Source organism: Nestor notabilis, unplaced genomic scaffold (genome assembly GCF_000696875.1).
Source record: "Nestor notabilis isolate BGI_N333 unplaced genomic scaffold, ASM69687v1 scaffold2615, whole genome shotgun sequence".
Classification (NCBI taxonomy): Eukaryota; Metazoa; Chordata; class Aves; order Psittaciformes; family Psittacidae; genus Nestor; species Nestor notabilis.
In genome coordinates this window covers 1-8,011 of record NW_009929633.1, presented here as the reverse complement: position 1 = coordinate 8,011, position 8,011 = coordinate 1, and positions in this window count along the sequence as shown.

Genomic DNA, 8,011 nt, shown 5'->3' with positions numbered 1-8,011 from the left:
GTAGGGAAAAGATAAGAATGAAAACAGAGATCCAGATGAGGCAGAAGTGGTGTAAAATGGACTGCTAATACTACTGCTTATTGGCCCAAGATGATATCTGATCACTGGGATTTACTAAACTGTCTATATTAGGAAAAAAAGTGGGTCAGGGAGTCTGGAGCTGCTTTGGCACAGGCATATTTTTTCAGTGGATGTACGCAGAACCCTATTTCTCCAAATATCATGGAAAAAAAGAAGGGAGATTTCACCACTCAGAAAGCCAAGCTTCCCTTGCTGCTAGTCTGTCTGTCCTGAAGCTTTCTTTAATGGATGGCCTCCGTAATCACCTGGTGGTAAAACAAGATTTTTAGGGGAGCTGAGAAGAGCTGCCCATGTAAGCCAGGTGACCCTCATGTTCATGCTGTCACTTCTGTCCTACTAGGAAGGAGAAGAAACCAGGAACAGCAGAAGGGATGCTGTGTTTTGGACAGCATTTTGCTGTCAATAGGGGCACTCTTATCCCTTCATTATTGAGATTACAGGCTTGCAGGGTAATTCAGGATGGAAGTGACCTTGGGAGGTCTCTAGCCCAACCTTCTGCTTAAAACAGGGTCAGCCATGAGATTAGACCAGGATGCTCATGTCTTCTTCCAGCTGGGGCTTGGAATTCTGCAATGATGGGGGCGGGGGAGAGGCTGGGGAATACTTAAGGCTACTACAAGCTTTTTCTTTTATAGTCTATAGCTATCAGACATCAGGTCCTGCAAAATTCAGACCAGAACTGTCCAATACTTCAAGGGAAGGGTATGCACTAGCCTGCTAAAGAAAGTCTGGTCTGTATATTTCATGGGATTTTGACATAGCCAGGTAGCCACATGAATGTAGGCAAAGCAGGCAGAGCAGTTTTTGAGATGACTGGAGGCGGAAGGAGCAGATGAGCCCTTCTGCAGAGATGTTGGGATCAAAGGCCAAAAGAGCTGTCAGGCAGCACAGAAGGCTTCAGTTTAGGTGATGAGAAGTGGAGTAAAGAAGTGAGACCTAAGAGGTGAAGAGGCATAAGGAAAAGCTTGATCATTTGATATGTGTACATGTGCAGTTATGTTGAGCACTCAGTACACAGGAAACATTACATTTGGATATAGGGCTGTGTTTTGTGCTCCAGCCTGAACTTGATGAATGAACTTTCTCTAGGTGAAGGATTTCCTCTGTTTCTACGCAATGACATTGAAACCCACAGACCTGGGCTGTCATTTTCCTCTTTGCAAAAAAGCACAGGTTGTTCTGGCATGAAGTGCCTTTACCTTGACCATAGGAGGCACCCCAAGCAGGATCCTGCAGGGCACTCACACAGCAGGTACAGACTCACACTGCTTTGCAAAAAGAGCGCAAAAATCCCAGGTATTAGTATGCCTGAAGAAAACAGCCTCCTCTATCAAGCTGATTAACTCTGACAGACACATGATTTCTAGAGATACCTACGTTTGGCTCAGAAATGTTTTGTTTTTCAGGGTGGGATGGTTCCAGCGTTATAAACAGAGAGAACAGCTGCAAGTTTATGGCCCAGTTTCTTTAGCTTGTACTAGCTCTGCATGCTGAGTTGTACCTGAGAAATACTCATGTCATTTCTGCAGTGAAGACAGAAATGTAATAGAAGTTATATCTGCAGCATACACACTGTCATGTCAGTGGGAAAAGAACATTCATCAACACTAATAGGGAAAATATACAAGTATTCAGGACTTAAGAGAAAAACAGGAAAGACCTAATCAGAGTAAACACTTGAAGGGAAAAGGTTGATGGATGCATACACAGGGTGGGGGACAGCTGAGCTGTAAACTGATTATTTTGCTGTTGCTTGACTGACAGCCTAAATCAATCTGATGTAAAAGGCACAAAGAAGACATGGGCCTGAATATCAGTAATTGGTGCCAGGTCTCAGACCTGAACATCCTGAGGTGTTACAGGTAGTATTAAAATGGCACAATCACAAGTACAAAACTACAACTCCCTCTGATGCTTACTAAACAGATAGTTAAACCCCAAGTTTAGGGATAATTGGGATTGCCTGTAGGGATGAAATGGGTCTCTGCATTATCTCTGTGCCTCTCTCAAGGATCTTGCCCTCATGAAGCTTTTGACCACACAACAAAACCAGAAACTGAGACTTAACTTGCAGGGTCCACTCTCCTGTGAGCACAGAGCAGTGTGTCTTTTCCCACAGTGCAAAAAAGCACTGGCAAAAATGCTCTACCTCATGGGCCTCTCATTCCTATTTCTTGGTCACTGTAAAGGTTTTTGGGCAGCATGGTACCTGCTACTTCACTGAAGTTCAGGATAACCTTGTGTGAAAAGAACTTGCAAGAGAAAAGGGTAAGGTTTCCCCAGCCAGATGTGTAAGTCTTGCATGTAGGCTCTTTAAACCAGCACAACTAGCAAAGATATGGGGAACTGTACCCTAAACCCCAGTCCAGCACCTCAGCCTTTGATACACTTCCTAAACTTGTATCAACTGCCAAGCACCAGCAACAGGGCTGTAAACCAACATGCCTAAGAAAATGGACTTGAACTCCACATGCCACAACCATGAACTTCATCTGCTGTAGGGAAGGCAGAAATCATTGGCTTAGTTTGCTTAGCAAACACTGGCAGTTGTGCCAAAGCCAGGTAGACCATTTGTGGATGTCTCTGTTTATTGATGCACAGCCAGTGCTGATGGCAAAAAAACTGCTTGATTTCAGGTCTGTTGCAGGATCTGAAATGGGATTCCGGAGCTAAGTAATTCAATGTCTTTCTGAAGAGCTCATCCTTTTTGAATGGCTTACCCTCAAAGAGGAAAGCTGGCAGTGCACATCTTACAATTTCCAAAGGCTGTTGTTTACAGAGTGCAGCTGATAATCATGAGCAGCAAACTTAATTAGCATCTTTGAAAAGGCAAAAAACCTCTGTGACTTGAAAGACTGGGCATACGTTACACAAACCAATGCCTGGAAATGAGATTCAGGCACAATGCTGAATCTGTTGCTCTGGTAATCAAGATGAATATTCCTGATACACAGGAAGGGAAAACATTCCTTTCACCAAGCAAAAGTTACTTCCCAGTACCAGCTGTTGAATCTGGGAAGAGAGGAAAAAATTCCATAATCATCTTTGCTGTTTGAAGGAAATGTACATAGAACAAGATAATTTGCATCTGCCTGGTTTAGGACCAAGTTAATCTCTGCTAGGTTAGACAAATCCCTTCCAGGTTAGACAAATCATGGGATTTCCTGAGCTAAGTATTATGAAGTGTAAAACCCAATAATCATTACCCTGAGTTAGTTAGTAAAATGTTGCCTGCTCCAGGTGTAGAAGGCTTAGATTCAGTGTAACACAGATGCTTTCACCTGGAATTGCAGAAGTTACATGATTGAATCCCTTTGCTTTAGAAAGCAATACTGTGTATAAATTTTTGTCAGTGGTTTGCCTGATGCAGTGTTAAATCTCCCAGGCATCGGGATCATCAGCACTCTCCGGGGTGACTCTTCCTCCAACTGGAACCACTTTTTCATTACCTGCTTTTTCTCTATTTAAGAAGGATGTTACTTCATTCTTATCTTATCATCTAAACACATAACTTCTTGCCCCACTGTATTTACAGCCCACACTTGTTTGTGGACTTTTACAAGTGTAAGCCTTCCAGTGCCAAGTTCTTCCAGTCTGCTTCAAATGGGAGATATCTCTAGGCTGGATGAGATTTCAACCTTAAAAACTTCCCATCACCTCCAGAGAGGACGGATCACTGACTGGAAATCAATGAATCACTATGCCTTGGATGCTTGCCCTTACAGTGGAGGAGCACGTGGCTTGATGCTCCTCTGGGAAATGGAGGGGAAAAAAGGAAAAAAAAAAAAAAAAAAAGCCCTGGTCTGAACCCAATCCCCTGGCCAGTGACCAAAAAGGTGAAAGAGAAAAGAGTCCACTTATTTTCTCCCTGCCTGCTTATACCAGCATGTTTGGATCTGAAATCTCCCGTTTCTGCTCTGGACCAGGCTTTAGGCAGAATCTTGCAGATTTATTTCCCTGCGTAGCTTAACCTGCTCTGGCAAAGTCCGTCTTTGACTCATGTAGCTCTTGGAGCACTTCTATTTAAACAAATGGCACAAACGTCCTCGTTGCTTGGCCCAGCCCTGTGAGACGAAAGTGCACATATAAACTCCTCCTGGTGAAGCTGGGTTTTGTCTCTCCTCTTCACCATTGTTAAACTTTGTTCTCCCTCCGAGCCCAGAGACATGGCAAGCCTCTTACGGCTGCAGCCTCTTGGTCTAGTGTTCAAAGCATTAAAATAGAGTAACTGAAGTGAAAATCACTACTGATATAAAAACTTGGGCTGCACAAAACCAGACATGCAGCTCTCTGTGTCTAGACAGAGACGGAGAGTCGCACCAGATGTCATGTGGGACTTACACTGCAAGTACAGGGATGCATCCCCTATGGTTCATTGATTGGTACCTGCTGGAGTGGCAGGAGAAAAGCAGGGAAGATAAAATAGCTATCTGAGAGAGGACACATGTGCTGTACTTCATAATTGAAGGTTAAGGTGCAAAGGTTCACGGAAGACACTGAACCCTGCAGAAACTTGCTTGCTCTCCCTTGTCAGGAAGCACCAGGAGTTGTCCCTGGGATGCTTGAGGACACAAAAGAATACAAGGGTCTAACATGTCCATGTGGCTTGCTGTCATGAAATCGTCTTCCTCTTCTACACTATTCTTTGCTCCTGACACTGAGATGTACTTCAGGGGTCTGGCTGGGCACTTTGAGCATGTGGAACAGGCTCTAGAAAGGGTGCAATGATTGTGGTGGGACCTGATGTCAGAGTAGGTGTGTTGCAAGAAGTGCTCCAAGTGAAGGAGGGTCATATGTGCAGTTTCCCTGGCGCAAAGTCCCCAAACACAGCAGCATGCACCCGGAGACTAGGAAAGCAATACAGGCGCAGCCAGCCCTGAGAAAGTTTACTGGCACAATGCATCTAGGCACATGAAAAGTCATTTAGCTTTAACAACAGATGCCAGCAGTTCAGCTGTACGGTGGACTGTGTTATTTATATCTTGGGAGAGGTCCAAGAAATAGAGGGAGAGCAGTCAGGGGATGACTGTTGAGTGCTTGTTCTTGCATGGTGAGGCAGCGCTGGCTACTGCGTTACCCAGCGTTAGTAGGGATGTACGATCAAAATAAATGTGTGACCTTATACAACACCTATAACTCAAGCCGCCAAGGAAGGAGGATGTTTTTGTGCAATTCCGATATATACCGATATCCTGGAGGTACACATTCAGCAGCATTTACATGGAGGCAGGAAGCCTGGAAAAGGGTGTGAGTTTTATCTCCACCTTACTTTAATGAAGGGAAGTGAAAAAAACCCCAGTCACTAGAAGTATTTGCCCTGAATACATTTCAGCGTCCCATGTACAGTCTGGGAATAATCGGGGACTTTGTGTCCCTGATTTACGATGTCAGATGAGAAATGCGCTGCTAAGGGTCACGGGGAGCTCAAAGCAGAGCATAAGCCAGGCAAAGCTGCCTGGTGGAAAAGGAGCTGGTGGTGTTGACTGATGGCCACTGAACATGAGCATCTTGTGCCCAGGCAGCCAAGAAGGCCAATGGCACCCTGGCCTGTATCAGCAATAATGTGGCCAGCAGGACCAGGGCAGGGATCATCCCCATGTATTGGGCACCGATGAGGCCACACCTCGAATCCTGTGTTTGGTTCTGGGCATGCCACTGCAAGAAAGACATTGAAATGCTGGACTGGGTCCAGAGAAGGGCAACAAAGAAGCTGGTGAAGGGTCTGGAGAACAAGTCTTACAGGAGCACCTGAGGGAAGTGGAGAAAAGGAGGCTAAGGAGAGACCTCTAGTGAACGGGGGATTGGTCACTTTTTCTCCACTAACAAATGGTAAGACACGAGGAAATGGCTTCAAGTTGCACCAGGGGAAGTTTGAATTGGATATTGGTAAAAACTTCTTCACTGAATTGGTCCATCCAAGCACTGGAACACGCTGCCGAGGGAAGCAGTGGAGTCACCATCCCTGGGGGTATTTAAAAGATGTGGAGATGTGGCACTTACTTGGAGACATGGTTTAGTGGTGGACTTGGCAGTGTTAGGTTGGACTTAATGATCTTAAAGTTTTCTTCTAATCAAAATGATTCTACAATTCTACAACACCAAATTTATACTCCTCAAGTTGCAGCAGAATGGCCTCAAAGATACCCCATCAGTCAGCTGCTGCAACGTGGGCCCTGTAACTTCCAGATTAAGTGGCTATCCACAGCAGAAACTTCAGACACACACCAGCTGTTCATTTTCTATTTTTATTGAAAGTTACATCTGCTTCTGGAGTGGCAAAAATTCAATAAACTTCTGCAAGCTTAGAGTGCAAGCAGTGCTGCATTGAAAAGCAAAACACATGGGAGGCTGGGATTAAAGGTAACCCTGTTAACTAGGGCAGGAGAGGGTGCGTTGTCTGCTACCTGGACCTCAGGTCACTGTAGCTTTTTTCTCAACCTCTGCTCTGGCCTCCTGCCCTTCGACAGGGAGACTGAGGGAGGTGCTCCCTGTGCACCTGCCTGCTCTTTCCAGTGAGGTGATGAGGGCCTTGCACAGCAAGAATTGCAGAGAGAAGTGCCCCTGTCCCTCTCAGTCACCCATGGGCCACTGCAGTGAAGGGCAGGGGCAGAGTACACAGCAAAAGAGGAGCACCTGGCAGAGCTCCAGGACATCAAGATGTCAGCTCTGGTAGTGACCCAAATGTGTCTGGGGACCTGCTGATGCTTGTCTGCTGCTTAGCAGTGGAGTGCTTTTGTGCCTGAAGTACCCACAGAACACACTCGGGCATCAAGTGAACTGATCACAGTTATTTGTGTGGAGCACAGGAGTCAAGTGCAGACACTGGGTGGTGCCTTAGAAGCAATCCAGATTTGGTCTATGGAGCTGCTCAGCCCTGGCTCCTTCGCTGTAATTCCTTAAGAAATGTCACTCTTCTCCTGGTGCATTACACAGCCCCTCTATAGGGATGCTCAGAAAAGCCAGATTGACAGTGTCATACAAATACCAGCAAAGATACAGATGTCCAAACTTTCTGAAGAAAAAGAAAGTCTGTCAGAAAGTCTGCCATTTTACAGAGCTAGCAACTGATCTAACAAGGACTTTCTCTATAGCCAGTCTGCACAGAGCAAACAAAAGTGTGTGCTGCTGGTTTTTCCCGTCTGAATTTTTTTCTAAACTGCATTTTTCCTTTCTTGCTCAGCTTGTAGTTACAAGTCTTTCCACTTGTTTTGGACCAAAGATTGTTGGGTGTTGTTTTTATTTGGTTTTTTTCAGTCTCAAGGATATAAATATTTTTAATATAAATATTATTCTTCCTCTGATGTACCTATTACTTAGATTGCCTGGAATGGATGCTAACACAATGTGGTTACATCAGTATTTTCTTATTTCTCTGCAGTGCCACATGACTCTTAGCAAACTTGAGATCTTTGTTAAGATAAATAGTATAGCTGTGAAAAAAAAAAAATCACAGACAATTCTAAATTTCTCCCTGTGTTGATAAGACATAGAAGTTCTTTATGGTGCACATGAAGATGTGCACGGAAGTTTCGCTCTGGAACTCGCTGCAAGTGTTGTATGTCTTCTGAAGTAGTTATTTGAAATGGTGCACTGAGCTACATGGTAATATCTCTGGTCTTACTGTTCACGCAAGGTTAGCTGGCTAGCTAAATGCCAGCACCAAAAAGCACAGCATTACCGGCCTACTGTAATGCCATTCAAGTCAATGAGAAGATTAAGGGATGTTGAAGGAAAGTATATACTGGTTCTTAACGCATATGTTAACTATATTACAGTCCAAGCCTAACCAGGCGTACCTGAAAGCACATCTGAAAATGCTCTGATTTGTGGATTTTTTCCCTGTACATATATGTATGTAGTGAGTGAAAGACAAGTTTTTTCCTGGTACAGGCTGTCTTCCCTCCTCTCTCTCCCACACTTCCCCTTCCCC